General features: G+C 41.9%; 1 protein-coding gene, 1 non-coding gene and 1 pseudogene across 2 annotated transcripts in view; 1 reads left to right on the top strand and 2 right to left on the bottom strand.

Annotated features, from left to right (window-relative positions):
* Positions 1 to 26,854, bottom strand: part of LOC133570515 (uncharacterized) — a 905,074-nt gene that overhangs the window by 529,951 nt on the left and 348,269 nt on the right. The window lies entirely within an intron of this gene.
* LOC133571338 (5S ribosomal RNA) lies at positions 19,939 to 20,057 on the bottom strand. Its single transcript, XR_009810429.1, has one exon. It is a non-coding gene; the product is annotated as a 5S ribosomal RNA (ribosomal RNA).
* Positions 21,530 to 21,639, top strand: LOC133571261 (5S ribosomal RNA; annotated as a pseudogene).

Raw genomic sequence — 26,854 nt, 5'->3', positions numbered from 1 at the left:
AAGCTGAGCAAGCAAAAGGTTTCTCTCCATTGTGTGCTCTCATGTGTCTGGTCATGTTACGCTTTGTGGAGAAACTCTTCTTACAAACAGAGCAAGTAAAAGGTTTCTCACCTGTGTGAGTTCTCATGTGTAATATCATGTCATTCTTAGTGTTGAATCTTTTAGCACAAACAGAGCAAGTAAAAGGTTTCTCTCCAGTGTGTGTTCTCATGTGTATGGTCATTTGTTCCTTTCTGGAGAAACTCTTCTTACAAACAGCGCAAGTAAAAGGTTTCTCTCCAGTATGTGTTCTCATGTGTTGTGTAAAATGACTCTTCTTTCTAAATAATTTCCCACATTCAGAGCAGTCAAAGTGTTTGTTGTTAGTGTGATGTCTCGTATCACCTTTAGAGTCATTTTTACTCTCCAAAGGTTTTTGGATGTGGTCACTGTGATCAGAAGAGTGTGACATCATGTGGTCCATGTCTGACAGTGGAGCAAAGATGCTGTCTGGTTCTGACTTGATATCTTCACAATGCTCTCCATCAGCTTCTGTGATGTGTTGACTTACAAGCTCCGCCCCTCTGTTCTCCTCACTTTGACTGTGATGAAGCTGTAAGGACTGAGCTTCATCTTCATCATGAAGCTGCTCCTCTTTAATGTGGGAGGGGGCCTGTAGCTCCTTCTGTCCCACACTGGTGTGCCACTCCTCTTCATGACTCCCCGCTGACACCCGCTGGACGTCTGCAGAACAAATGAGGTGTTACTGTATTGAAGTTTGCAGTATTCAAACTATTGACATGTGAGCTAGGCCAAATAGACAGTGATGGGCAAGCTACCTGGACAATGTAGTAAGCTAAGCTACAAGTTGCTCTCAATTAAATGGAGCTAAGCTATCCTCAGAGAATTGTAGCACGCTACACTACAAGCTACACTGCAAAAGTAGCTTGCCACATCAAATATATATATATATATATATATATATATATATATATATATATATATATATATATATATATATATATATATATATATATATATATATATATATATATATATATATATATATATATATATATTGGCCCACATGTATAATATCAATGTTTATGTTGTCCATGGAAAGAAGTTAGTAAGAAGCAAAAGAAAAACAACCAACCATGGATGACAAAAGGACTGAAAAAAGCTTGTCACAAAAAAAAGACATGATATGGAATATTAATAACACAGACATCTATAGAGGCAGAAAATAAGTATACGAAATATAAAAACAAGCTAATTGGTATACTAGGAACATGTAAGAAGGAATACTACAGACAATTATTAAAGAAGAACAGAAACAACATGAGAGCAACATGGGGCATCCTAAATAGCATCATTAAAAATGCTGCTAAGAAAGATTACCCCCAGTACTTTCTACATGGAAATACAAAAAATGACAATATGAACCAAATAGTTGAACGTTTTAATGATTCAAAATGTCTAGGTATAATAATTGATGATAAATTGAACTGGAAATCTCATGTAAAAAATATACAACATAAAGTAGCAAGAAACACGTCAATAATGAATAAAGCAAAACATGTTCTAGACCAAAAATGACTTCATATTCTCTACTGCTCACTAGTGTTACATATCTGACTTATTGTGTAGAAATATGGGAAATAACTACAAAAGTACACTTCATTCATTAACTGTGTTACAAAAAGATCAGTTATAATAATACATCATGTTGGATATAGACAACATACAAACACTTTATTTATTGAATCAAAAATACTGAAATTCCACCACATAGTGAATTTGCAAACAGCTAAAATGATACACAAAGCAAACTATAACCTGCTAGCCAAGAATGTACAACAATTCTCAACAAAAGAGGAGAAACATAATCTTAGAGAAAAATGTAATTTAAAACATTTGTATGCACGTACAACACTTAAGACCTTCAGTATATCAGTATGTGGAATTAAATGATGGAATGGATTAAGCAAAGCAATCAAACAATGTACTAATATGATCCACTTCAAGAAACTCTTCACACTTAAAGTGTTTACAAAGTACAAAGAAGAAGATAAACATTCTCAATTTATTTCATCCATCATTCATTTTCTACATCATCTTACTCATCTCACCATATGAAATATAACTTACTTCACTCATTATTATTTATTTATTTTTATTGTGATTACTTATGGAGTATATTGTGAATAAATTGAGAACAGGAAGTGAACAAAAGGTGTTAGCAACTGTTATGTAAAAGAAAAGTGGTAGAATTAAATAAGCTCTGCTTCTTCCTACTCCTTTTCCAACATGTTGAAAAGACAAATTGGAAATAGTGATGCATCATGTTGTATGCATGCATGTGTGATGTATCATGTTGTATGCATGCATGTGTGATGTATCATGTTGTATGCATGCATGTGTGATGTATCATGTTGTATGCTTGCATGTTCCAAATAAACTCAACTCAACTAACACTTGGTGGACATTCAAGCCACAAAATGCAAATGGAGTATTGTTGGTGTATTTTGGATGGTTATAGAGGACCTCCCATTGGCTCCATTGCAAGTGGACTTTTATTTACATTTATGAGTTAGAATTAGGGCTGGGTGATGTATGGAATATACTGGATATATCGTGGGTTTGTCTCTGTGCGATATAGAAAATGACTATATGGTGATATTGGAGTATACGTTCTCACACAGTTGCTTTTAGCTGCAGGCATTACACTACAGGCTCTTCTCACTCTTTCTTGTCTCTCCTTCTCACAGAGACATAAAACAAGCGCACCTTCTTACATACGTCACATACTGTCACGTGTGCAACGTCATACGCTCTCACGGAGCAGACAGGTAGCGGCATGGTAACGTTAGCTGTGGTGCTAGTGGTAATACGAGAGAAAGAAGGTGCCAATCTGGTAACAAATGAAGGAATAATTCATTCCCAAGACAAACAGCAGGGGGTCCATCGTCTGGCGGTGGTTTGGCTTCAAGCAGGTAGATGGTGAACAAGTATGCTGCAAAAGCGTTGCTACAAAAAGTAGCAGCACTGCTAATGTAGCATCATTTGAAAAGTCACCCGCTAGAGAATGAAGAGTGCTTGAAACTCTGCATGTCAACATCTCCGTTCAGTGCCACACCCACAAAATGCCCAAGCAACCATTTCCACATCAACACCGTATGAAACAAATAGTCAACAACAGAACGAGAAAACGTCCGCAGGAACCTACCACATAGCGAAAGAACATACACTATTTGATTTCCTATTATGCAGCTCATTTTTATTTGACACTTATTGAAATATCTTGTGTGACATCATGCACAAAAGTGCACTTTATTTGTTTTTAACTATTGTAGTGGCATTCTGTACAAAAAGTGCACTTTAATTTAGTGTTGTTATGATATGTCATCTTAGTGACATCATGCACAAAAGTGCACTAATAGCTTGCTTTAAATTGTCTCTGACAATCTTGAACTTTCTGTTTGGAAATGACATGAATGTTTGTGCCACTGCTTAATAACTGTTTAATAAATACACTTTTGCTAAATTGACTTAGTTGTGATTTCCCTCTCTGCATGAAAGTTTAAAAGTAGCATATATTAATGCAGTATGAAGAAGAATGTTTTAATGTAGACACATAGAATCATCATACTGCTGTGATTATATACATTAAGTGTTCATTCAAGGCTAAGGCAAAATGTCCACATATATATGGTGTATCGTGACATGGCCTAAACATATCCACATATTAATAAAAGGCCATATCGCCCAGCCCTAGTTAGAATACGATTTTTATTTTATTTTTTTAATATATCCACCATCATGTCTTTTATAATGATTGTGAACGATAGAAAAATTCCCCAAAAAAGTGCAGTTCCCCTCTAAAGTCCAATGATTAGATTTAAGACTTGAAGTGTATGAGCATGAAGTGATGAAGCCTACTTGGATGAGTCTTCTAAGACAAAGTGAACAGTCCAGTTGTGATGGATTGAATGCCCTGAGAATAAAATGATATGTGCTTACTTGGACTGTGATGAAGCTGTGAGGACTCAGGTGCTTTGTCTTCATGCTCTTCAGTCTTCACAGAGACAACAGTCAGTGGAAACTTGCTGACATCATCCTCCTCCTGCCCTACAACACACTCTCCCTCCTCTTCCTCTTTCATGTGTGGATCCTCCTCTTCCTCTTTAATGTAGGTAGGCTGTGGATCATCCTCTTCCTCTTTAATGTAGGTGGGCTGTGGATAATCCTCTTCCTCTTTAATGTGAAGGGGCTGTTGAACGTCTGTTGGGTAAATAAGTAAATAAGATAAAGAGAGAATAGAAATAGTTTTGGACTGACACTGTTAACACAATGACATTATTTGTGTTCTTTCGTGTGTTGTATTAAAAGTGTGTAGCAAAACAACCAATAAAAACACGGGAAATACTTCCTTTTGTCCCAGCCACTGAAATTCATTCAAAAGTGAGTACAAAAACAGACTTGGAAATTTGATGAGGAGCAAGTTTTTTTTATAAGTACAAGGCAGCATTGATTGAGGCATTCTTAACTTTACACTCACTGATATAAAGTGTGTAAATATTTTATTCTGTATACGGTCTATGATACCTAAACTTTATCTCTAAACTTAACCACAATTTGTGGTGTAGAATGACGTCTGGAACTCAAGATAGTTCCACATGTCTGGGAACGCCACCGACGGATAATCCTTGATATTACTCAACAAATCTTTAGGGATCTATTCCGTTTCATAATTAGATTTTTTTCTCGTATCTGCTTTTCGCAGGAACATCTAGGCCAGGGGTGTTTAAACTAATTTTAGATGGGGGGCCACATGGAGAAAGATCTACTCCAAGTTGGCCGGACTGCTAAAATTATGGCAAGATAACGTAAAAATAAAGACAACTGCAGATTGTTTTCTTTGTTTAAAAATAGAACAAACACATTCTGAAAATGTACAAATCAAAATGTTTTTTTTTTTACATACAATAGTACTCTATCTTTAGTTGTCCTTTTTTATACTTTCAGAATCAATTGTGATAATGTTCACCAGTCAACTCATTGGTGTTCATTTTCAATCTATCAAGATAAATAAATAATATAAAAATCAAATTACAGGATATTATTGATGTAGTTTGCTCATTTTCCCCAACTGGTGCGCTAACATAATGTGTTTTAGTTGTGTTTTACATATGTCACATCGTCTGCAAAGATACAAAGAATTGCTATTGCGAACTCTAGAGGACACATTTAGAACAACAGTTTCTTTCATTCAAAAATGTCGACTTATTTTTGTACTTAGCAAACTCATCCCGTGGGCTGGATAAAACCTGTTGGAGGGCCTGATCCGGCCCGTGGGCCGTATGTTTCACGCCCCTGATCTAGGCCCTTTGTGTATTTAGAGAGTTGCTAGCTGCACAACAACCATCTTGGCTTGATTGATCAATACGTTTTTTACACGTCAGGTTCAAACACGGAACTATCTATTAAACGAGACAAGAAGCAAGGAATCAGGCAGAGACAGAGTTCAATTTTGCTCATGAGGAGAAACATTAAGGGCTGCACATTCAGTTACAGTCTCCCACAACGCTCTGAGGGGCAGTCCCACGCGCTCCTCTATTTATTCAGGAGCTCCCTAGTTAACATCACTGAAGCTGCTTCTAGGGTGAGGGGACACATATTACGCAAGCAACCCCAGTATCACAATACGTGATTATTCAGAATGCAGATGTGCTTGAGCTTGAGATTTCGCCCTGGCTCTACTTTGTCTGCGTGTTGTCGTCTTATCTTCGTTAAGGTACTTGAAGTCCGTCCTTGGCTGTTTTAGCGGGCTGGAAGACAGAAACTGCTGCTGCGAGACAACTTGCAGTGGAAGATAACAAGTTAGGTCAACACTTCCTGGTTCCTGCTAAGTTGCAACTTGCGCTTGGTTTACTCGCACAGCATGAATAGGAATCAAAGATGGCAGCCATGTCTATTCTGTGTTCAGTGTGTTCTTACCTGAGGTCTGAGTTTTTGTGTTTTTTATGTATGAGATTTTAATTCATTTTAGTCTGAATGAGTGGTACTCTGCAAGATAAACAAATTCTCTGCAGAGTGGGATTTCTGGTGGATAGTTTCTCATCAAATGTCACTGGATTGCCATAGACTTTGGCCTACCTATAATCCACCTGTTCAGGTAGCAGTAGCAGACAGCTAGCACCATTCGGCCTGCCTGCTATCCTTCCACCATCAGCCTGACTGCTGCTTGCCTTCCACCATCGGCCTGACTGCTGCTTGCCTTCCACCATCGGCTTGACTGCTGCTAGCCTTCCACCATCGGCCTGACTGCTGCTAGCCTTCCACCATTGGCCTGACTGCTGCTAGCCTTCCACCATCGGCCTGCCTGCTGCTAGCCTTCCACCATCGGCCTGACTACTGCTTGCCTTCCACCATCGGCCTGACTGCTGCTAGCCTTCCACCATCGGCCTGCCTGCTGCTAGCCTTCCACCATCGGCCTGACTGCTGCTAGCCTTCCACCATTGGCCTGACTGCTGCTAGCCTTCCACCATCGGCCTGCCTGCTGCTAGCCTTCCACCATCGGCCTGACTACTGCTTGCCTTCCACCATCGGCCTGACTGCTGCTAGCCTTCCACCATCGGCCTGCCTGCTATCCTTCCACCATCGGCCTGACTGCTGCTAGCCTTCCACCAATAGCCTGACTGCTGCTAGCCTTCCACCATCGGCCTGACTGCTGCTAGCCTTCCACCATTGGCCTGCCTGCTAGCCTTCCACCATCGGCCTGCCTGCTAGCCTTCCACCATCGGCCTGCCTGCCAGCCTTCCACCATCGGCCTGACTGCTGCAAGCCTTCCACCATCGGCCTGACTGCTGCAAGCCTTCCACCATCGGCCTGACTGCTGCTAGCCTTCCACCATCGGCCTGCCTGCCAGCCTTCCACCATCGGCCTGACTGCTGCTAGCCTTCCACTATCGGCCTGACTGCTGCTAGCCTTCCACTATCGGCCTGACTGCTGCTAGCCTTCCACCATCGGCCTGCCTGCCAGCCTTCCACAATCGGCCTGCTTGCTAACCTTGTAAATGGTAAATGGGTTATACTCTTTGACACTATTTCCACATTCACCCATTCACACACACATTCACACATTGGTGGCGAGGTCTGCCATGCAAGGCGCTTACCATGACCCATCAGGAGCAAGGGTGAAGTGTCCTGCTCAAGGACACAACAGACGTGACTAGGTTGGTAGAAGGTGGGGATTGAACCAGGAACCCTCAGGCACGGCCACTCTACCAACCGCGCCACTAGCCTTCCACTATCGACCTGCCTACTAGCCTTCCACCATCGACCTGCCTACTAGCCTTCCACCATTGACCTGCCTGCTAGCCTTCAACTATCGACCTGCCTACTAGCCTTCCACCATCGACCTGCCTACCAGCCTTCCACCATCGGCCTGCCTGCTAGCCTTCTACCATCGGCCTGTCTACCAGCCTTCCACCATCGGCCTGCCTGCTAACCTTCCACCATCGATCTGCCTACTAGCCTTCCACCATCGGCCTGCCTGCTAGCCTTCCACCATCGACCAGCCTACCAGCCTTCCACCATCGACCTGCCTACTAGCCTTCGATCGACCTGCCTCCAGCCATTGGCTTCGTCTACGGGCTTCCACCCATCGGCCTTGGTTGCTGGTCTTCAGCCCTGTCTGCTAACATCTTCAAAAATAGTAAAACAAGTAACTTCTCCTCTCACTAAGTCACAAATTATTATATTGTGTTTTATACTTTTGTGTGGTTTTACTGGTGTCCCAAATGGGTCTGGTCACCCCACTCACGAGCTATGCTACTTCAAGATGACAACTTTGATAATTTGACATTTCGTCATAGTGGCAGCTACAAAATAACCTCGGCCTTATCTCAGTTGAAGATTTCTGTGACTTTGGACACAACAAAATGGCTGCATACTATGGTAGAGTCCATTCATTCTTATTGTTTCCTTGTTTTGAGAGATCACGTCAACATTACTGCATCCTCCCCTATTGTGAGCACTTACTTTCACAGATTAAAGACCGACTCAAAAGATTGTAACTTTAAACGCAAATGTTTAGTTATATTATTGTTATTGCTTTCAGGAAATGTTGAGACTAATGCAAGCCCTGATACACCTACACAATGTTTTACACCTGCGGATTTTAAAACTAGATCTGGTCTTGGGATTATTCATATCAATGTTCGGAGTTTACTACCTAAACTGGATATGATAAAGATCTGGATAAACTCAACAAATGTTGATATTGTAGTCTTATCTGAAACTTGGCTTAAACAATCTGTGCTTGATAAAGATATTTACATTCATGGCTATAATGTCTATCGTACTGACCGACAAAAAAAAGGTGGTAGAGTGGCCATATATATTAAGCAGAGGTTTGATGTTGAATTAGTGCTCTCTGAATCAGTAAGTAAAGAACTTGAACTGTTAGCACTTGAAATTGAATTAGCTAGAAATCACCACATTACGGTAGTGGGGTGTTATAGGCCTCCATCTGCCCCTAATAATTCCCTATCTACTCTTGTGAAGCTTCTGTCTCAACTGAAATACAAGGAAATAGTGATTTGAACTGGGACTGGCTCACATCTGTGTCTGACTCTTTGAAAGCACAGTGTAAATCTCTATATTTAACACAATTAATTAGATCAGCTACAAGACCTAATCCTAAATGCCCTCAAAAAGCTACACTCATTAACTGAATTCTAACAAATATGCCCTTTAAATTTGTTGCATCTGGTGTGTTCCCTAATGATGTGAGTGATCATTGTGTGATTGCAGTAGTGCGAGACACAAGGATCCCTAAAAGCAAGCCTCGTCTTCTTGAAAAACATAATATGAAATTATTTGAGACGCAAGCATTTTTACACGACTTGCATCTTTTTAATTGGGATAGAATTGCTCTTTTTGATAATGTTGAACTGGCTTGCAAATATTTTCACGAAAACTTCTTGAGTATAGTGAACAAACATTCCCCTTTTAGAAAATGAAGGGTTAAAGGACGTGACAATCAGTGGTTTACATAGGACCTGTCAGATGTATTGCATGAGCGTAATGCTGCTTGGGCCAGGGCACGCAAGTCAGGGTTAGAAGCAGAGTGGTTGAATTTTAGACAATTAAGAAATCAATGTACCTCTCTCCTTCGGAAAGGCAAATCAGAACTGTATTTCTCCACAACAAATGAAAACCACAAACACCCAAAGAAGTTTTGGAAAATCATCAAATCTTTGTCAGCCTGCTGTAATTCAGTCAATCTCCCACCTAGTATACTTGTTGATGGTGTCAGAGTAAGGGACAGAAGAGAAGTGGGTAGTCATTATAATAATCATTTTATTTCCTCTGGTTTTCTCTATAATTCTGACAACTCTACTGAAGTTCCGCTAACTCCGGAAAGAACCGTTGAAAATACCCAGGTTATTAACTGTACGCCCTTTACCACAACAGAGGTCATGAGGGCTCTAAAACAACTTAAACCTAGAAAGCCAACTGGCTCAGATAAGTTGGAGCCGCTCTTCCTAAAGTTGGCAGCTGAAATTATAGCTGGACCAATGTCTCACATTTTTAACCTTACTCTAATTTCAAATGAAATCCTCTTGGATTGGAAATCTGCCCTTGTAATCCCCCTATTAAAAGGAGGTGACCCTAGTAATCTAAATAATTACAGACCAATCTCTAAACTCTCTGTTCTGGCAAAAGTGCTTGAATCCCTTATCAGTGAACAGATAAAAGACTTTTTGGACACCAACTTTATTCTGTCACCATTTCAGTCAGGTTTTGGCAGAAATCCCAGTACTGTTACTGCTGCTATGAAGTTTATAAATGATGTAACTGAAGCTCTTGACAAGAGGCAGTGCTGTCTGTCCCTCTTCGTTGACTTTTTCAAAGGCATTTGATACTGTTGATCATGTCATTTTAATCAAACATCTTTCAGCTATTGGTTTTTCTCAGCAAGCAGTTGGATGATTTGCAAATGACCTCACAAGCAGAGCTCAGGCTGTTCAGATAGAAGGTTCCTTCTCGGACGTACTGCAAGTGGAAAAGGGTGTCCCTCAAGGTTCTGTGTTGGGCCCATTATTAAATAATAATTAATAATGTTGGACAGAATATTCCGAACTCAACTTTCCATTCCTATGCTGATGATACTGTCATATACTGCACAGCACCCACTCCTGCTGAGGCCTTTAAATATCTACAACAAGCATTTGACAGAGTACAAGAACAACTTTGCTATCTTCAACTGCTTTTAAATGCAGAGAAAACAAAGTGTATGTTCTTTACCACATCAAAAACTGTAAGATCAGCACTGTGTGAGAACATTTGAACAAGAAATGGGCAACACATTGTGTTAGTGTCTGCTTTTAAATATTCAAGATTTGTAATTGATGACCACTTGAGTTTTAAGGAGCACATTCAGTATGTTGTAAAAAAAAAACCTGAAACTTTTACTGGGATTTTATTATAGAAACAAGTCTTGCTTTTCTTTTACTGTGAAACAGAAATTGGTGGAAACAACCTTTTTACCTGTTATTGACTATGGAGATGTGTTGTACATGAATGCTACTGCTGGTTGTCTCCACAAGCTGGATAGTGTGTAGCACGGGGCACTGAGATTCATCACCAACTTACTCACCATTGTGTGTTATACTCAATGGTTAACTTACTCACCATTGTGTGTTATACTCAATGGTTAACTTACTCACCATTGTGTGTTATACTCAATGGTTAACTTACTCACCATTGTGTGTTATACTCAATGGTTAACTTACTCACCATTGTGTGTTATACTCAATGGTTAACTGGACATCTTTATGTGCTCGACGCCTCAATCATTGGTATGTGTTCATCTACAAAACCATTCTGGGTATCACCCCATCTTATCTGTCTTGTCTTTTAACAAAGAAACAAGGAAGTCACAATCTTCGTTCAATGAATGTTCTGCAATTTGTCGTCCCCAAAGTAAGAACTGAACTGGGCAAGAAAGCATTTAGGTTTTCAGCAGCGAAGGCTTGGAATAACCTACAATCCAATATTCAACTTCAAACTCTTGTTACATTGAATGAGTTTAAAGCTTCTGTGAAAGGATTGCAGTCTACCTTGTCTGTATGCACATGTGTTATGTCAGCAAGTTTTAATGTTGTACATTTAATGTTTTATGTGTTGTTTACTGTTTTAATGTAACCTTGCTGCTGCCCTCTTGGCCAGGTCTCCCTTGGAAAATAGATATTTGATCTCAATGGGATTTTTACCAGGTTAAATAAAGAAAAAAAAACAAGAAAAAAAAAACAGCTGTTTATTTGAAGTGTTAAAGAAGTCAACTATGTGTGCAGTGCAAGGTGAAATGCAGTTATGTCATCTTCTTGTCAATAACACACACATTAAACTTTTGCGTGTTGTTGCTTCCTTATTTGTCATTATGCAAAGCTGATTTTAATGTGTAGCAGCGGCAGCTGAACTCAATGTGACAACGTGTCATAGTTACGTCAGTCAGCTAGAATTAAAAATACAAATAGTTGTGTCGTTAGTCCAGAATCTTCACAGTCCTCATGGACGACATAATTAGGAACCAGTACTAAAAAAAATGGTACCGTATTTTCCGCACCATAAGGCGCCCTGGATTAAAAGCCGCGCCTTCAATGAACGGCATATTTCAAAACTTTGTCCACCTATAAGCCGCCCGGTGTTGTAAGCCGCATCTAACTGCGCTAAAGGAATGTCAAAAAAACAGTCAGATAGGTCAGTCAAACTTTAATAATATATTAAAAACCAGCGTTCTAACAACTCTGTTCACTCCCAAAATGTACGCAAATGTGCAATCACAAACATACGTATATCAACATGGACAGAGCTGCGTGAAAAAAGCCACCCGGCCTCTTCGCGTAAACTTAAACTTACCTTAACCACTCGCTCATCTTTTCTTCATCCATCCCTTCAAGTTAGCTTTTATGATGACGCCGGCTGGAAAGGTCTCTTTTGGCAAAGTCTTCCTTTTGAATATCACCATGGGATTTTCTGGCCATTAGCATGGCAAGCTAGAACCACAGTGAAGGATGACTTCTCATTCCCTGTGGTGCGAATATTCACCGTACGTGCTCCCGTTGTATCCAGTGCGGTTCCCAGGAATATCAGTTGCTGTGAAATAGTACCGGTAATCCGTGTGCGGATGGAGAGATTGCGTCTTTTCATGAACCGGATCCCTGACGCTTAGTAGGAGCCATTTTGTGGTCTTTACAGATGTAAACGCACAAAGGAAATGAAACGTACGGTGATATCCGCGCGCTTTTTCTTCTTCTACGCGGGCGGGTGGTTGCTTACAGTAGAAGAAGAAGCGCTTCCTGTTCTATGGGGGCGGGTGCTTACCTTGGCGGTTGCTTGCGTAGAAGAAGAAGCGCTTCCTGTTCTACCGGGAAAAAAGATGGCGGCTGTTTACCGAAGTTGCGAGATCGAAACTTTATGAAAATGAATCGTAATATTAATCCATATATAAAGCGCACCGGGTTAAAAGCCGCACTGTCAGCTTTTGAGTAAATTTGTGGTTTTTAGGTGCGGCTAATAGTGCGGAAAATACGGTACTTGGTATACATCCCTAATCTTCACCACTAAACCTTTGAAATATGCTGACATATGTGCTGCTAAAGGTAAATAAACAGTAGCCATATTGAATGTTTGCCTTCATTTGACCACGTGAGGTAAGGAGGACGGCCTCTAGGTCACATGGTTACACCCCAGCAATTACACTGTTGATGATTGATGAGCATTCATTTTTAAATGGTGGTGATAAAAAGCAAGTATATCTCTATCTTTAGTCATAAATGTGGCCCCCGGATGAACATGTGTCACAAACATTGTATTAGATGATATGTGGATGTTGTGCTTACTTGGACTGTGATGAAGCTGTGAGGACTCAGGTGCTTTGTCTTCATGCTCTTCAGTCTTCACAGAGACAACAGTCAGTGGAAACTTGCTGACATCATCCTCCTCCTGCCCTACAACACACTCTCCCTCCTCTTCCTCTTTCATGTGTGAGGGCTGAGGATCCTCTGAAGTGAAACTGTCCCCCTGCAGATGAGGGAGACATTCTTCTTGGTGTCCAATCAGCTGATGGATGTCTACAGGACACAAACAAAACACATTTTAACTCCTACATGCTAAATATTAAATCGTACATGAAATATAGGGCTGTGGCTATTGAAAATGTTATTAATCAAGTGTTCTACTGGAAATGTTTTCGATTAATCGAGTAACTGGATAAAATAGTGTTGCTTGGTTAAAGACAAATTTAAGCGACTTTAAGACATTTCACTTAATAATGAACGGCCAATTGGTTTGAGATGGTATGAGATCAAGATGTCATCTTTAGATCAGGCTTTGTTTTTTCCACAATCACTGCCACATTAAAAAGTTAAAGTACCAATGATTGTCACACACACACTAGGTGTGGCCAGATTGTTCTCTGCATTTGACCCATTAACCTTGATCACCCCCTGGGAGGTGAGGGGAGCAGTGAGCAGCAGCGGTGGCCACGCCCGGGAATCAATTTTACGGTGATTTAACCCCCAATTCCAACTCTTGATGCTGAGTGCCAAGCAGGGAGGTAATGGGTCCCATTTTTATAGTCTTTGGTATGACACAAGCTACTGATCTCAGGGCGGACACTCTAACCACTAGGCCACTGAGTAGGTGGATGTAGCAGGTGTTGTAGTAGGTTAATGGCTGCACCAATATGAAGGAAATAACAGGTCAGTATAGCTTTTACACACATAAATAACTTGTCAAACCTGCCAGCTAGCAGGCTAGGTTTACAGTGTCAGTTACCATGGTAACTGTCGAGTTACTGAATTACATACGTGAGTCCAGCTGTACTTTATAATGTGGATACTTTTATTAGCTCAAACACAACAGGTATCTCGCTCTCTAGGTCACTCCCACACTGTCTCCCGCTCCGTCGCACCTTGTGACGTCATAGCCTGTCGACTCTGTAGTTCTCCCATAATACAATCACACCACATCTCCCCTTTCTAGAATCAATGGGTAGACTGCCATTGATTCAACAGACCTTGAGGATTATTTTGCCTCGTGGTTGGAAGGTCTGCTCCTATATGAGCCTGTACCAGACAATCAAACACACACACATATTTTACCCTTAGAACAATCCACTTCAACATCAATACTCAAACATCCATCCTATACTAATCCTGTACTGTCCTCACCCTAAGCCCTGCAACTGACTTGAACATTTACAGTACAATAAAACATATCCAAAACGCTCCAATTACACTTTTCTGTCTTTTCCCACATACAGTAACATTCTTTTTTTTCATTAGAGTCTCTGTAATGTCTCTAGGAAACAAAATTATAGGTCCAACCTAGTTGGTCTCACCACAGCCCTCCCAGACCTGGTTCTAGGAGTAGGAGTAGATGGAGGTTCTGGAACACACTGCTGCGATGGTTCTGCTGAAGGTTGCTCCGGAACGCCCCCCAGGAATGGCTCTGCTGCACCATGGCCACTCTGCTCCGGCAAGGATCCCATAGGGATGAGATGACGACGGTTCCGTCTGATGGTCCCATGGGGCCCTTCCACCAGATACGATCGTGGAGTGGTGTGACGTCCGATGATAGCTCCGGCTTTCTTTTGGTCCTTGATCCACACGTCCTGTCCCGGATTCAGTCTGTCAAGGTTCATTGCACGATGCCGCAGGTTGTAGCGTTGTGCATCTTTTGTCCTCTTCTCCCCTTCTCTCCGCATAACAGCTTCACTATCAGGAAGAGCAGGATTTAGCAAAGCAGGAAGGATAGGCACTGTTGTGCGGAGCCTCCTCCCCATGAGAAGCTGCGCTGGACTATACCCATTGTCGAGAGGGGTAGCCCTGTAAGCGAGCAAAGCAAGATAGGGGTCATCTGCTTTCTTTTGGAGACCTTTCACCGTCTGTACTGCACGTTCGGCTTCGGCGTTACCTTGAGGATATCTTGGGCTACTGGTAACGTGCCGGAATCCGTAAGAATGTGCAAACTCGGCGAAGCCTGCTCCAGAGAACTGGGGCCCTCCATCCGAAACGAGAAGATCCGGGATTCCGTGACGTGCATATATCGATTTTAGGTGGTGGATTACATCATTTGACCTTGTGGAGGTCAGCAAAGCAATCTCCACGTACCTTGACATGTAGTCCACTACCAGCAGGTAGGTCTTGGTACCGAGCATGAATAAATCAGCTCCTAACTTCTCCCATGGTCGGCCTGGGTATGGTGACGGCATCAGCGGCTCCCTGTGGTTCTGTCTCTCCTTACAGCATGTTCGGCAGTTGAGAACCAATTCATTCAGCTGCTGGCTCAGCCCGGGCCACCATACTGACTGCCGTGCCCGCTGTCTACACTTCACCACGCCTTGGTGTCCTTCATGCAATTTGGCGAGAACATCATTTCTCATTGTAGAAGGGATGACGAGCCTGTGTCCCTTCAGCAAGACACCATCTTGAACTGTAAGGAACGCCTGCTCTGCCCTGTACAGCCTGAGTGCTGGTTCTTTGGAACCGTGTGCTGGCCAGCCTTCAGCACACAGCTGCATCACCTGTGCACACACACTGTCTCTCTGCAGCTGCTCTCTCAGCTCCTCCAGGTAGTCAGCGCTTGCAGGTAGGTTCTCCAGTACCATGTCCACATAGATGTTGGTTTCTTCAAACAGCTCTTTGTCCGCTGCTGTCTCCTCTCTCTTAACAGGAGCTCGTGACAGCGTATCAGCTGTCCACAGGAACTTCCCTGGCACATGAGAAATAGAATAAGAATAGCGCATCAGACGCATTCTGAAGCGTTGGATCCGTGGAGGTAGAGCATCCAGTGCTTGAGACCCCAGAAGACTCAGGAGAGGCTTGTGATCCGTCTCCATCTGGAAATGTTTCCCGATGAGGAAGTTGCGGAACCTCTCACAGGCCCAGGTCAGCCCCAAAGCTTCTTTCTCTACTTGGGCGTATCTCTGCTCTGTTGGCGTGAGAGACCGCGACATGTAGGCTACTGGCCTCCACTCTTCGTCCCACTTTTGTAGCAGTACGCCTCCCAACCCGTACGATGACGCGTCTGCTGAGACTTTGCACTCTCTGTTGGGATCGTACATGGCTAGCACTGGTGTAGACGTGAGTGCATCCTTTAGATCCTGGAAGGCCCTTGCCTGGTCGACGCCCCACACCCAGCAGTTCTTTTTCGACAGGAGATCTCGCAGAGGCTTGTCTCTCTCGGCCAGCTGCGGCACAAACTTCCCAAGTTGATTTATCATTCCAAGAAAACTTCTCAACTCAGTCACAGTTGTTGGCTCCTGCATCTTCCTCACAGCTTCTGTTTTGCTTGGGTCTGGGCTGATGCCACTGGTGGAGAGCACGTGGCCTAGAAAGGTCACCTCTGACTTTGACAGATCGCACTTATCGACATTCAGAGTGATGCCTGCCTTTTGGATCTTTTCTAGCGTGGCATGCAGGCGAGCATCATGCTCCTTTTGTGTTCGGCCCCACACCAGCACGTCGTCCATGTGGCAAACAACGCCCTCAAGCCCTTCTGTGACCTCCGTCACCATCCGGTTCTGAAAATGTTCGGGGGCGGATGCTATGCCAAACGGTAGCCGTCTGAAGTAATAGCGCCCGAAGGGTGTAATGAAAGTTGTCAGTTTTGATGAATCTGCAGTTAGAGGAATTTGCCAAAACCCCATGTTTGCATCCAGCTTACTAAAAATTTTGGCTCCAGCCAGCATTCCCAGTGTTTCCTCCACTGATGGCAGGATGAACTTTTCCCTACACACTGACTCGTTGAGTTTGGTGAGATCGACACATATACGTACAGCACCTGTCTTTTTGGGCACCACCACTATGCCAGCGCACCAGTCTGTTGGCTCCTCAATTCTACTTATCACCCCGAGTTGTTCCATGCGGGACAGTTCCTGCTTGACTTTGTCCATTAAAGGCAATGGAATCCTCCTTGGTGTCTTAAGTGAGAATGGTTCCGCCCCTGGACTCAGCTTGATGGCATATGGCTGCCGTACTTGTCCGAGCCCGGTGCATAATTTTGGGTAGTGCTCCTTTAATGTCTCCATAGTAACGCTGTCTAGGCGTGCTACAAGCCCCAGCCTACAGCTCACAGATCTTCCCAGCAGGGCAGTATGCACATGACGAGCGATGTACACATCCTCCCTCTCTGACTTTTCCCCTCTCCTCAGCAGCAAACTGGCGACGCCCACCACGTCGAGGGGATTTCTTCCTGGTCCCAGGAGTGGCTTTGTTGCCTTTCTGAGACTAGGTGGATCATTTCTGCATGTGTTTAGGAACACTGAGTGAGGCAAGACTGTCACATCAGCACCTGTGTCTATTTTGAATGTCACACTGCTCTCATGGATGCCAATCTTGACCATCCAAGGATCCCCATCCTCCGTGACACTGCCGAGGAAGATTTCCTCCTCATCCTCTTCAACTTCATGCACTGATTTGGACTTGCACACACGCTTGTAATGTCCCCTCCTCCCACATGCATGGCATCTCACTTCATTAGCAGGACAGTCACTTTTTGGATGGGATGGAGAGCTGCCACAATTTTGACACGATGACTGTGCGCCCTTGTCCTTGCTGTACTGAGTACTGTGTGGCTTGTACTTTGGGCTATCAGCATATTGAGGTTTATTTTTAGCAGACTTGAAGTTGCTCTTGAACACTCTATCAACAGACTTTGCATCACTTGCCTCTGATCTGGTGGTGTCCCCTCGGAGAGTAGACTGCTGCCTTTTCACCTCCTCGCTCTGTCGTGCCATTCTTATGGCTTTATCCAAGGTTAGATCCGCGTCCAACTGCATGCGTTCAGACAGCCCCTTGTCTTGCAATCCGACGACAAGTCTGTCTCTGATCAGTTCATTGTGTAGCATCCCGTAGCTACAATGCTCCGCCAGCGCATATAGTGCAGTGACAAACGAATCCACACTCTCCCCTTCTTTCTGCTTGCGCATGTTAAACTTAGCACGCTCGTAGATAACATTTTTCTTCACAACAAAGAAGCCTTGTAATCCCTCGCGCACTCCCTGGTATGTACGTCTTTGAGCGGCCGTCAGATTTAACCCACGGAGAATATCATCCGCCTCGTCCCCCATGCAATAAATCAATGTGTTCACTTGATTGTCCTCGGAGCTTGCATTTAGGTTACTTGCCAGGCGAAATCTTTCGAATCTCCGGATCCATTTGTCCCACTCTTGTGGATTGGAAAAGTCAAAGGACTCCGGTGGCTGGATGTTGAACGTAGCGCACGGTCCCACGGCAACCACCGGCGCGTTGGGTGGCCGTGCAGGCGCTGCAGCGGCTCCGTCCTCCTCGCTCATGTTGTCCTTACTTCTTTATCCCTTGACGCGTACAAACTATATTTCCACTTGGCTCACACTCCACATTAACTACAGGACTTCTGACACCATGTCGAGTTACTGAATTACATACGTGAGTCCAGCTGTACTTTATAATGTGGATACTTTTATTAGCTCAAACACAACAGGTATCTCGCTCTCTAGGTCACTCCCACACTGTCTCCCGCTCCGTCGCACCTTGTGACGTCATAGCCTGTCGACTCTGTAGTTCTCCCATAATACAATCACACCACAGTAACTTACTCCGACTTTGTCTTACCTTTCTTATTTATATACTCAGGAGTTTGCACTTAACCTGCTCTCTGGAATATTCCCCCGGTGACTGTGTGAGTTTTGTGTAAACATGTTGATACACTTTGTTACAAACTGAGAGGAACATCAACCTCTCATAAATATTGTGTGTCTGAACATCCTCACATGACAATTCATCTTCCTATAGACAATATATTGAAGAAAAGTGTTAATAATAAATATAAAGTTAGTAAAGATGTGAGAGTAAGAAGTAAACAAACCTGTTGTGTGTAACACAACTTGATGTTTTTCATGTTGTCGCTCCTTCTCCTCTTTTGTTGGACAAAGTTCCTCCTCGTACTCTGCTATGGTTCTTTCGCACATTTTCACACAATCACAACACTTTACACTCACACTTGATCTCTGCTTAGCGATGTGTTTTCATCTCTCTTTGTTAGCAGCTAACAAGCTAAGCTAACTAGCAAGCTAAGCTAGCTGGAGAAGTGCGCTCAGACTAATATACAAACAGTTATTATGACTCTATTTAATAGAGTGTAATAAAGGACATATATGTGTACATGGACGCACAGATTAAGAACACTGAACTGTGACGACTGCAATAACGTCTTCACCGTCAGACGCCATCTTGCTTTATCCTCGCCCTGTTTGCTTCGCGCGCAGTCTTGTCAGATCTCGCGAGAGAAACAATTAACCAGCGCTTTTCCAGATGTCGCGAGAGAAACAAGTACAAGACAGCTCTTTTCCAGGTCTCGCGAGAGAAACGATTAACCAGCTCTTTTCCAGATCTCGCGAGAGAAACAGTAGAAACCAGCTCTTTTCCAGATCTTGCGAGAGAAACAAGTAACCAGCTCTTTCCCCCCCACCCCCAGTACAATTATTTCAACATTCTGAAAATAAAAATAAAGTTTTACATTTTCAAAAACAAAAACATACAACTTATTTTGGTAAATAAACAGTAGCTTATATGACCCCTTTAAATCATAAGTTGCCTGACGAGTCGTGGCTCCTCAGCTTCATGCAGGACGGAGTGGTAGGAGGCGTGGGCGAGGTTGACTGACTGCAAAAGACCACACCATTATTTTTAAATCAATCTAAATATTGCTCTAGTTGGTATTTGTGTTTTAAATCCTGTTGTAAAGGTTTGTACCTTCAACTGTAGTTGTAAATATTGAGTGGAATTTTATTATAATAACCGAATATATTCCCTCATTTTGGAATAGTTGCAATTAAAGCAATACATGAATCACAACAGCTGTAGTCTCAGCACTTTGTAGCGCCCTCTGGCGTGAGTGTAAAAGCTTACAGCACCTGGTATTCCCAGGCGGTCTCCCATCCAAGTACTAACCAGGCCCGACCCTGCTTAGCTTCCGAGATCGGACGAGATCGGGCGTGTTCAGGGTAGTATGGCCGTAAGCCGAAAGACGAGGTAAAACCAACCTTTTTAAATGGAACTCTTACAGACGGGATGGGAGACAATTGTTATTTATCTAAGAGCCTGGCGCGCATGCGTACACTAATGTGCTGTTTCTGTCTGTGTGATTGTCTTCCTTTGCTACGGCGGTCAAGTTGCTTTCACGGTGGATATTTGCCTCCGGAGCTCCAGCGGAAGCTCCCCCTCACTGTGCCCACACTGCTCTCTCATGCTGCGGGGAGATTGCAGGAGAGGTGCCGCTCTCAACACTACTTTATGCTTAGGGACCGTCAATAAATTACTATTGTCTTCGAAGATGTATATCTGCTACATCAAAACACTGATTCATCTAAAAGGAGGTCAAATAAATAGTCCTACATTTTTAATATCGTTCCTGATTTTATAATTTAAATATTTTTTTAATATAAACAATAATTATTTGTTTTAAACGTCTCCATGTCATCATGCAACTTAGTAACCAAATTCCACTTTATATTAGTCGTGCTAACCTTTTATTTTAAAATAGGGTCAAAAACATTTTGATATTAAAAATAAATGTTTCTTTTCAATAGATTCCTGGTCATATGACCTAAAATCCCAAATTCACTTGATATTTGAAGTGTTTTCTCTAATGTGTTTCACACCTTTTTGTTTTAAAATGTAAGTTTAATTGGATTTTATATAAATTTGTAATATTGAAAACCATGGTTTCATTTTTAGCTCCCGCAACAACTACGACTATCCAACATAAAACCAACTTTACTCTCATTTGAAGCTAATAAAAATGTTGATAATTATCTGTATAAGATATATCATCACGCACATGATTTTTATTTAAAAACTTTTTTTTAGTAAAAACCCTATTTTAAAATAAAAGGGTGTGCGTTACACTAAAAGGTTAGCATGACTATTTAGTGGAATTAGGTTACCAAGTTGTATGACATTGAGACTATTGGGAAAATACCCTTATTTTTTTATATCAAACATGGATATAATGTTAAAATTATGAAATAATGGGTATGCACAATAAGGAGGTATGACTAATTATTTACTTTCTTTTAGATGAATCAGTGTTTTGATGTAGCAGATATACATTTTTCAAGGCAATGGTGATTTATTGACGGTCCCTACGCATAAAGCAGTGTTGAGAGCTGTGATCCAGCACCCCCCGCCACCCCAAAAGAGACAAGCGGTAGAAAATGGATGGAGAGCTGCACCTCACACAGCCACAAAAAGCACATTAGTGTATGCATGCGCGACAGGCTCTAAGATAAATAATAATTGTCTCTCACCCCCTGTGATGAGGTGGCGACTTGTCCAGGGTGTACCCCGCCTTCCGCCCGAATGCAGCTGAGATAGGCCCCAGCACTCCCCGCGACTCCAAAAGGGACAAGCGATAGACAATGGATGGATGGATGTCTCTCAGCCCGTCTGTAAGAGTTCCATTTAAAAAGATTGTCTTTACCTCGTCTCTCGGCTTACAGCCATACTACCCTGAACACGTCCGATCTCGTGAAGCTAAGCAGGGTCGGGCCTGGTTGGTACTTGGATGGGAGACCGCCTGGGAATACCAGGTGCTGTAAGCTTTTACACTCACGCCAGAGGGCGCTGTTTCTACTTCTTGCAAAAGAAAACAATGGTTTTTATTTCACTTTCAGTTCAATTTACCCTAACCTGTCTAATATTTATCCATCTTTGGGCTGTTTTTGCCATCTTACCCGGCTACAAAAACACATATTATAAATTCACCAGTCACGGACTTTTGAGCGCTGATAGTCCGTCAATATGTTCAACACCGGGGTGATATGAACCAATCAGCGTGCCTTATTCCAACATCTCACACTTTCTAAGCCAATCAGATCAGCCTCTGTCCAACTTTCTTCAACACATTTAATATTTGGCCAATGACAGAACGGCTGGTTTACTTCCGGCTTCATTAGCATATTTCAACATTTAACCAATCACGGATGATGATGACATTCCGCTACCTCCCAAGAAAGGAACTTCTTTTCAAAACATTTTATACTTTTTTAACACTAGAACGTACAAACAATATTTAATTTTCTGCAGCTGATAAGAAGAGGGGAGAGTATTATTCACCTGTTCACGTTTAGTAAGGTGAAGATACACAACTACAAGAAGTGAATGCAGTAACAGTTTGGCCCTACAGACGTTCTAGCAATATAACAATATAACAATGTATCATAATTAATACACAATATGAGAATGTGTGCTGTATAAATGAATGAATTAATTACTTAATTTAATTACAACACAACACAAGCAAAATCATGACAGTAAATATGCAGGGATTACCTAAACTGATGTGTTGTGTTATTTTAGTAATATGAAAGTGTTTTTGTTGTTGTTTTATTTCATTTATAATTAATTGAACACAACATTAAACCGAGTACAAGACCAAATGTGCCAGATTTTGCTAATGTATTGTGTTGATTAACAATAGGAAATATATGAAAATGATTTACTCGTCAATTACTTTATTTTATTTTTACAAAAGTTTAGACCCAAAATTAAAAGGCATACAAGAGCCCATGTATTTAAAAAGTATTAGTTTGCATTTCTCTTGAAGGACTTGGATGAATAAAGGCAGACACAACGTCTTCAAATCATGTCAGACTCGAGGTGGACTGTTGGCCTGAAACAGTTTGTCAGCACTGGGACCTGAAAAATACTCCTGACCTAAAAATACTCATACATAAAAACAAAAAAAAAAAGAGCAAACAGGTGGAAGTAACGAGAAGAAGTTGCAATGTTGACTCTTATAACACAAGGTGTTTTTTCCCTTGAAAGCTGCCATTGCTCAAAAAATAATAATGAATCAAAATAATGTTGTAATGAATTATTGACCTATTGAAGGCTCCAATTACTGCACATTAAAAATTCTACTTTGAAATATTTGTTGGGGGAAATATTACATATTTTGTGTGTTTGCATATAAAAGGCAACATTTTCTTTGACAAAAATAGCATAAAATATAAAATATATTAACGTATAATTGACGGATAGATCTGAAGTTGATATCAAAGTTTATAGGTTTAAGTTAAAAAAATAAAAATAGAGTATGATGTTGTGGGAGAACACCTTGCAGCCCTAACTCCGGGCGGGGTGGGGTTTGGTGGTAGCGGGCGTGTATATTGTAGCCCGGAAGAGTTAGGGCTGCATGGGATTCTGGGTATTTGTTCTGTTGTGTTACAGTGCGGATGTTCTTCCAAAATGTGTTTGTCATTCTTGTTTGGTGTGGGTTCACAGTGTGGCGCATGTTTGTAACAGTGTTAAACTTGTTTATACGGCCACCCTCAGTGTGACCTGTATGGCTGTTGATCAAGCATGTCTTGTAGTCACTTACGTGTGTCTACAGAAGCCAAATACAACATGTGACTGGGCTGGCACGCTGTTTGTACAGGCTGTAGAGGACGCTAAAGGCAGTGCCGTCACGGCACGCCCTTAATATTGTTGTCTGGGTGAAAAACGGCAGAAATTCGGGAGAATGATTGCCCCTGGAGATTTCCGGGAGGGGCACTGAAATTTGGGAGTCTCCCGGAAAAATCAGGAGGGTTTACAAGTATGACGCTTTCAAGCGCCATTCATATAAAACTTGCGGGCCGTACTAACATTACATTTTCATATTAAGGTTCGGGCCGCAAAATAACGTCTCGCAGGTCGCAATTGGCCCGCGGGCCGCGTGTTTGAGACCCCTGCCCTAGTGTGTGAATATGAGTGTGAATGTTGTCTATCTGTGTTTCCCCTGTGAAGAGGTGGCGACTTGTCCAGGGTGTACCCCGCCCTCCGCCCGAATGCAGCTGAGATAGGCTACATCACCCCCCGCGACCCCGAAAGGGACAAGCGGTAGAAAATGGATGGATGTTTCTTTTCAAAATATTCCTGGTCATATGACCTAAAATCTCAAATTCACTTGATATTCGAAGTGTTTTTTTCTAATGTCATTCACACCTTTTTGTTTTAAAATGTAAGTTTAATTGGATTTTATATACATTTGTAATATTGAACATCTTGGTTTCTTTTCTAGCTCCTGCTACAACTACGAATATCCAACATGTAACCAAATTAACTCTCAATTAGAGCTAAAATAAAATGTATATTTTTGATAATTATCTTTATAATATTCATCATGAACTATGACTCACAACTACGACTCTTACTGGCCTACTGCCTTCGGTAATGGCACCATTACCGATAGTTTGGAAATCGGCACAATCTTGTGTTTTTTTTTTAGCCAAGGAACAAAAAAGGATTGTCCCAATTCAGCTGGTATACATCCACTGTTGTAAATGATGTTGCACAACGTTAATAACTTGTTAATAATTTTGTAGTGTATTTTCCGTAACATAGGGCACACCAGATTATAAGGCGCACTGCCGATGAGCAGGTCTAGTCAGGTCTATTTTATACAAAAGGTGCACCGGATTGTAAGGCACATTAAAAGGGTCATATTATGATTTTTTTTTCTAAATTTAAAACCCTTCCTTGTGGTCTACATAACTTGTAATGGTGGTTTCATCCATCCATTTTTTACCGCTTGTTCCTTTCAGGGTCACGGGGGGTGCTGGAGCCTATCTCAGTTCTTTGGTGAAAATGTTTCATAAATTATGTTTTACAGATCATCTTCAAGCCGTCTTCTGACCGACGCTTCAGGATGTTCTGTGGGTGGTCTTATTTACGTGGCTTGGACAGCGTCTTCTCCCCCTCATCTTTGTTGTAAGGGTGTAGCGTGCAAGGACGGGGGTAGAAGAAGTGTCAAAAGATGGCGCTAACTGTTTTAATGACATTCAGACTTTACTTCAATCAATAACGGAGCAGCATCTCCTGATCCGTGGCTCACTAGTGCAACAACAACGCCGGAAATGTTTCCCGTGAAAAACCGTCCGACTCTCTAATAACTAAAGTCCGTGGGTGAATAATGTAAACTCACTACACCGGTAGTTTTTAGGGCTTCCATGGCGAGATATAAGTTAGAACTTTACACTACTTTATATTAGAAATGGCAACAGCAGAGGATGAATGTCCCATAACAAGAAGATAGAGAAAAAGAAGAAGTGTCACACCGCGGTGAGGGATGTCTTGTCTTGGTTTTTTCTGTCTTGTGATGTGCATGTTTTAGTTTGAAAAGTAACTCTCCTCTCGTTTCAGGTCACTTGCCCTTCCTTTTGTGTCATCAGTCTGACGTCATCCCGATTCCCTAATTGTTTCCACCTGTTCCCTATTACCCTCGTGTGTCCTATAAGCCCACTCCTTCCTTTGTTCTGTGCCAGATTGTTTCGTTTGTTCGTACTCTCTAGCGTCCATGCTCATGTCCATGCCTTGTCTTGCCTTGCCTCGTCTTGTGCTTATGTTCTTTGATTCTGAATCCCTTCGTTGCTATTTTGAGTTTTCCTTTCTTCCTCCTCAGCAGAGTGATTTTTTGTTATTTAGTTTATTCAGCCAAAGTGGTAAGTTTCAGTTATTTTTCATTCTTTCCTCACATTTTTGAGTGACAATTTTTGTTAATACTTTATTAGATTAGATAGTATAGACTTTTTCATAGTTGTTGTTTCTTCCTCCTGTTGGAGCGTTTTTTTGTTTATACGTTTTATAGCATATATTAATTATAGTTCGTCTTTGCTTTTGTGTTTTCCTCCGTTCGGAGCGAATTTTGGTTGTTCCTATTTTTTGGAACCTTTTTTGCCGGTTAGTTTTTTTTTGATAAATAGATATTGTAATCCTTGACTTTGGAGGTGAAAAGGAAGCTGTCAAAATAAAAGCCTGTCTAAGTTCCCTACTCTGCATCTGAGTCCTATCCTTTTACCAAGCCCTGACAAGAAGCTTATCGACTGCGGTGTCGATATGGTGCCGGACTACAATGGCGGAGGCGCGCAAATTGTCAGGACTTATGCAGATCCCAAATACACATCAGCAGGTACCAGAAGGTAAGAAAAGTTGATTTTGCATAATATTGTGTAACAAAACGCCATATAATGTCTCCTAATAGGTGCCATTTTGCGGTCCTTATACACACACCATAATAAAAGCTGTATGTTGAATCATAGCACCTCTGACTACGCTAGCCGTAATGCTCCGACAATCCATCAAGCGTTGCTGCTTCTTAGCTTACCAAAGTCGTACTAAAACATTTTGACAGATCTTTAAGCACCGTGTGTTATGTTCTATATTCTCATGCACCAAATAAAATAGCTTCAAAATCGGTAAGCACAACCAGAATTATTCTGTCGATTTTTTTAAAAAATTATGAATTTTAACTGTGCTTTATAGTCCGGAAAATACGGTATCATGTTCATTTAGAGCTTTCAGTGATGATTCTGTTGGTATATCATCTGGACCGTTAGCTTTTCCTTTCTTTATTGTAAATATTGCAGTTATTACTTCCCCTGTTATAATATTATGTCCATCAGTTAACTCTATAAATTGCATTTCTGCTCAGTTTGTGTCATCATAAAGCTCAGTTACATATTCAACCCATCTGGTTGCTATCCGTTTTGGTCTTTGATAGCTGCCTTTTTCCTAGTTTTTCTATGTGATTTTCCACCCCGACACATCACTACCTTATCGTGATGAGATGATTCGCGCGCCGCCATGACCTCAAGAGCTATGTCGGCTGGAGTCTAATACTCCTGGCAGGGTCTCCCATGCCGAACAGGTCGAAGGGTAGAGACCAGACCAAGAGTGATCCCACCAGTTCTCCAGGTTAGGGGTTGGATTTAGGGCCAATAACCTGCTCCCGTAAAAAAGAGTTTATTACAGAAACCCACAGCAGAGCAAATTCAC

Source organism: Nerophis lumbriciformis, linkage group LG28 (assembly GCF_033978685.3).
Source record: "Nerophis lumbriciformis linkage group LG28, RoL_Nlum_v2.1, whole genome shotgun sequence".
NCBI lineage: Eukaryota > Metazoa > Chordata > Actinopteri > Syngnathiformes > Syngnathidae > Nerophis > Nerophis lumbriciformis.
The sequence above is the reverse complement of the archived record's forward strand: the minus strand, read 5'-3'. Positions and strand labels throughout refer to the sequence as shown.